Genomic DNA, 5,747 nt, shown 5'->3' on the forward strand with positions numbered 1-5,747 from the left:
CCACGCAGTCATGAGGGTAAGCAGCCTATACTTAACCGTCGTTCGATTTTTTTTTTTTTTTTCGGTACAGTATTCAATAAATTACATGAGATTTTCAACACTTTTCTATGCAATAGGATTTTGTGTTAGATGATTTGGCCCAACTGTAGGATAATGTAAGTGTTCTGAGCTCATTTAAGGTAGGCTTGGCCAAGCTATGATGTTCAGCAAATTGGATGTATTAAAAATGCATTTTCAACTTACGATATTTTCAACTTATGATGGGTTTATCAGGACATAACATGGTGGAACATCTGCCAAGATAGACTATAGTCATCCCTTGGTATCCCTAGGGGATTGGCTCCTGGATCCCCCACCTCCATATGGCAGGTAGCAAAGTCCAAGGATGCTCAAGACCCTTATATAAAATTGTGAAGTATTTGCCTATAACCTAACACAGTCTCCTGTATAATTTAAATCATCTTTAAGTTGCTTATAATACCCAATACAATGTAAATGCTAAGTAAACAGTTGTCAGCACACATGGCAAATTCAAGTTTTGCTTTTTGGAAATTTCCAGATTTTTTTTTTTCTTTTCCTCAAGTATTTTCGACCCATAGCTGGTTGAATTTGCAGATGCAGAACCTGTAGACACGGAGGGTTGGATGTATATCCTGGGTCGTAAAACAAACCTCAACAAATTTAAAAGAATCAAAATCATGCAGAGTATATTTTCTTGCCATAAAGAAATCAAACTAAAGGTCAGTAACAGAAAGATATGAGGAAAGTCTCCCCAGACTTGGAAATTAAACACCACACTTCTAAATAATCCATGGATGGAAGTGGAAGACTCAGAGGAAATTTTAAAAATACATAGGACTGAGTGAAAATAAAAATACAACATTCCAGGAGGGTAGGGGTAGAGCTCAATGGTAGAGCACATGCACGAGATCCTGGGTTCAATCTCTAGTACCTCCCCTAAAAAAAAAAAAAAAAAAAAAAGGAAAGAAAAAATACAGCGTGTCAAAATCTGCTGAATGCAGCTCAGGTACTGCTGAAGGAAATTTACAGCACTAAGTGAATTGACGAAAAAAGTTCTCAAATCAGTAATAATAAGCTCCTGCCTCAAGAAATTAGAAAATGAAAAACAAACTAAAACAAGCAGGAAAAAAAGAAATAAAAAACAGCAGAAATCAATGAAATAGGAATCAGAAAAGCAACAGAGAAAAATCAATAAAACAAAAAGCTAGTTCTTTTGAACATGTCAGTGGAACTGACACACTTCTGGCAAGACTGACAGAGACAGAGTGGGAGCAGATACAAATTACCCGCCTGACGGAGCAGGGAGCATCGTTGTTCCGATTGTGATGTTGCGCCTGTTCATAAAAGACCTTACCACTGGGGAAAATTTAGTGAGAAGTCCTCTCTGTGGTTTTTTTTTTTTTTTTCTTTTTTGCCACTTTCTGTGATTCTGCAGTTATTTCAAAATTTTTTTTTAAATTGAGTAATTAAAAATTTTTTAATGAAATTCCAAAGTATTTAAAAATAAAATTAATGGCAACTGAAGATTAACAAACTTTAGAAAAAGGTGAACTAACTTTCTTCTTTTTCTTCAAGTTTTGTTTCAACTTGTGTGGCTGATTAAAGACAGAGCAATGTAGTCTGCCTCCTTCCCCAGGAGCTGCCTTCCAGCCCAATACCTGTCCACCGCCAACAACGGGAGACTGAACTCTGAAACACAGGGCCCAGAGGAACCCCAATTCTCCACGCTTGATGCATAACTGTCCCAGTGGAAAGGGCTCCCCTACCATGGGAACCCCTCAAACAGCGTATCTTCCAGGAATTGTGTGGTAGCTGCTGTTTGCTACAGTTTAGCAGCTGGAAAGAGAAAGGCCTGTCCCCACTCTCAGAAGGTCCAAGGCCAGCCCCGCTCCCTGGCCAAGCCCATCCCCCAGCCAGCTGGTCCTGCAGGTGCACAGCAGACCTCCCTGAGGTGGCTTCCCGCTGTGGCAGCTGTTAGCCAAGCCCTGGACGAGATGCTGGGATGACGTGACATTCCATTAGCCCTGGTCTGTGTCCTGGAGGACGAACAGTCACATCAAAAAGGCAGAAAGAGAAATATACTCTGTGTTAAGTTCCAGAGGGAAATGAAAGCGTGTCCCCAGAGAACAATGGGAAAGGGCTTCTTAAAGTCCCCGCCGGAAAGCAGAGTGTTCCTCGGTGAGGTGAGGTGTTTCAAGAGGGAAAAAAAACAAAAACAAATATTCTGGTCAAATAACTTTGAGCTCTTCTAGTTAAATCGATTTAAAGATCCAGGAGCTGCTGGTGCGGAGTACACGATCGGGAGGGCACCAGAGTCCACCCCAGGTTCTCCACAGGGGCGCACGTTTGAGGGTGCAGGGGGCCTGCTTACACCTGGGCTCTGAGTCACCTCCTCTGGGGGAGGGGCCTCGTGGTGTCCGACCAATCTGGTCTACCTGCCTTGATTGAACAGGCTTTTTAAAACAGCTATATTTTATCTACATATCCCACCAATAAACCCTGAAACAGGACACAAAGATTGTTTTTTAATTTTTATTATCATTATTATTTTTAATGGAGGTATGGGGGATTGAACCCAAAAGCACGCCCCCAAAGGTGGTTTTAAGTATGGTCCTCATTCTCCTCCTGAGCCCAGAAATCATGTAATGGCTACTGAATCCATTTCTTTGTTAAAACATTGGTTGAACACATTCTTTCTGAAATTGTATTAACTCTGTCCTGGGGGAGGAGGGCCCTGAAAATAGAACCCTATCAGTAAATGAACTCACTCTCAGCAGAGCCGTCATTAGGTTGCTTTTGTCATTGGCTTTAGCAGATGCCCATGGCCTGTGGCCACATCAGGCTGAGAGAGACTACTCAGAGTTCTCAGGAAACCCCCAGGCATCACATTGACTTTGGTCTGGTCTGCGCTCAAGCACAGTGGAGCTTCCTCAGTCACGTTGGGAAGTTCATGGTCACACAACCAAATGCTTCAGTCAGTCAGTTTGTGTTTCCCTTTAAGGTGCCTGCACTTGGGTTGAATGGGCTCTAGCAGATGGTCATGACCTTGTCCTTAACAGGGAGATGTGTTCCTAAAGCTGAAACCTGTGTCTCCTTAAGCCTCCTGTGGGTGGGGCAGGCAGGGCATATCTGGCACCTTCCCTCGTGGGGACCCCGGCAGCCACCAGCTGTTTTGCCTCCAGTGGTGCTCCCTGGGACCACAAAGCAAGTCAGAAACTGTGTGCTGCTTTGGGCTGGATTCCACCGGATGTCGAATGTCTTGCTTACTTGTAAGTGCATCATTGTCTTTCTGGTCCTGGTAACAGAACCTCACGCTGAGCCTCCATCAGCCTCTGATCACAAAACAAGGCCTCCCTCCACAGCTCACCATCTATTGTCCTTGAGGTTTCCCCCATGCATCTGAGTCCTGAAAGGGGCCTCACACTCACTCCTATGTGAGCTGCACCTGCCCTGGTCTTCAGCTGAAGCTCCCACTTGTGCCCAAAGGGGCCTGGCTCTGACTTTCTCACCCCAGCCCTGCCTATCACCCGACAGTGGCCACCTAATCCCATGGTCTCAGGCTCTCTTGATGCCAGGCAGTTGCTTGGCTCTTGCCAAGGGGAGGAGAAGGGGTCCCTCCCGCTCTGCGTCACCTCAGTCCTTTGGGCAGATAAACAGCTCTCATTTTGCCTGAACCACGCAGAGTATTCCTTCTGTAGTTCTGTCAATTTCTAGCCTCTCATCTCCACCAAGTCTTCCACGGAAAGTCGCTCTGTCCACTTCTCGTGCCTTTCCTCTAGCTGTAAAACCTCAGATCCAGCCTCTGCCCACTGACTCAGCCAGAACTCCCGTCTAATGAGAGAAGAAAAACTCTTCCTGCATAGCGATGGCTACAAATAAATACTTAGGGTTCAACAGTTGAAGGGGCGTTTAGAGAAAGACTTTTTTCATTCATTGCTTCTGAGCTCCAATTCAGCTAGATAAAATTGTCCTTTTATAAAAATAACAATTTCGCTATAAAAATTGTTTGTGTACATCCTAGAGAAAAGGTCTAAAGAAGGAATAAACTTTACTTGAATTTCCCAACTCCCAGAGATAAACAAATTTGTGCTTTAATGTGCCTTTCATTAGAACGACAAAATTAGACTCACTAAACAAAATTCACTAGAATTCATGAAATTTCATAAAATTCACTAGGAAAAAATTAGACTCACACCACCTCGTGAAGGTGTCATTTCACTGGAGCATTTGCACACCTGTCTGCCTCACTTTTCCTAAACCTCCTCCCATGAATAAGGTAAAATGTTCTTCCTCTCACACTGAGCCCCTTTTATTGTCTTTTGTAGAGTTACATGGGACAGGCAGTTGCTCAGGCATTATGAGTCTCTCATGAAAACTTGGTGACCATCTGGCATGCAGAAAATACTCAGTAAACATTGGCTGTTTTTATTTAGCCACAAAATTTTAAGAGTGATTAAGAGTTGAAGAGAATCCAGGAAGTTCTGTCCCAGTAAGAGTTAGTTATCTTATTTTTTAACTCTCTGAGCAGCCACCTTTCCTTTTCACGGTGCCTGTCCCATCATCTCCAGGAGGGACAGGCACGGTTCCTTGGATGTCCAGCCTGAGGCCGAACATTGAGGCTCCGTGTTTGTCTGGCTTGTTTTCTGTGCTGAAGTTTCTTTTGGTGGAAGGATGCTCACTTTCAGGGGCAATGACACTGCCTTGGGTTGGGACAGACACAGATGCCACCGCAGCTCACACATCGCAAAACCAAGTTTAGTCAACGGGATTAGGAACAAAATTTCGGGCAGACCTACGTTCTCTATCTTGGTGGACGGCTAGGTTGTCAAAGCCACACATTAGGAAGTTCCCTTCACGTTCTATTTATGTCTTTAGTGGGGGCAGGTAATTAGATTTGTTTGGGTTTATTTTATTTTATTTTATTTTATTTTATTTTATTTTATTTTATTTGTTTATTTGAGGGAGGTACTGGGGACTGGACCCAGGGCCTCGCGCATGCTAGGCATGCACTCCACCACTGAGCGCCTCTCCCTTCACGTTTGAAGTCAGATTCATGCCTTTCACAAGCTGACTCTCCTGACTGGCTTCTCCAGCCTAATCAGATGCTAGTGTCCCTCCTCCAGCGGGGGACAATGACCGCTAACCCTAACCCTCTGTCTGGGGTCTCCTCCCACCACACCTCTTCTTTGTAACTCAAATTCTCTCTGCCTCAAGAAGCCACCCCTCACCTCTCCCTCTTCTGATCTGACCTTCCTCTCTGCTCCCACAGCATCCCAGTCCCAGCCATGTTCCTTTGTAAGCTGCACCCTCCGGGGACATGACAACGGCATCATTCAAATTTTGTATCCCCAGCATCTAAACGTGCGTCTAGCCTACAGGCAAGGATCGATGAATACTTGTGGAATGTCTGAATGCTCAGATATGTGATTTTCTCTATCTTGGGGAAGTAGGTCTTTTTGAAGACCTTTTCTTCCTTCTTTGGAATTTCTCACTGCGTTACTTTTATAATCAGAAAAGCATAATAATGTTAAGTATGTATCACTTTTCTAATCAGAGAAATTATTTTTAAAATAAAATTTTTAAAAGATTAACCAATCACTATAATTGTTTCAACATTTACAAAATGCGTCCTAAAAACTGGACAATTATTTCAAGGTTTGTGGTGGTGGTAACACTCATGTTTCTAAGTGTATTTTTCTAAAAACAAGAATATAAAAATATTATGA

Source organism: Camelus dromedarius, chromosome 29 (genome assembly GCF_036321535.1).
Source record: "Camelus dromedarius isolate mCamDro1 chromosome 29, mCamDro1.pat, whole genome shotgun sequence".
Taxonomy (NCBI): domain Eukaryota; kingdom Metazoa; phylum Chordata; class Mammalia; order Artiodactyla; family Camelidae; genus Camelus; species Camelus dromedarius.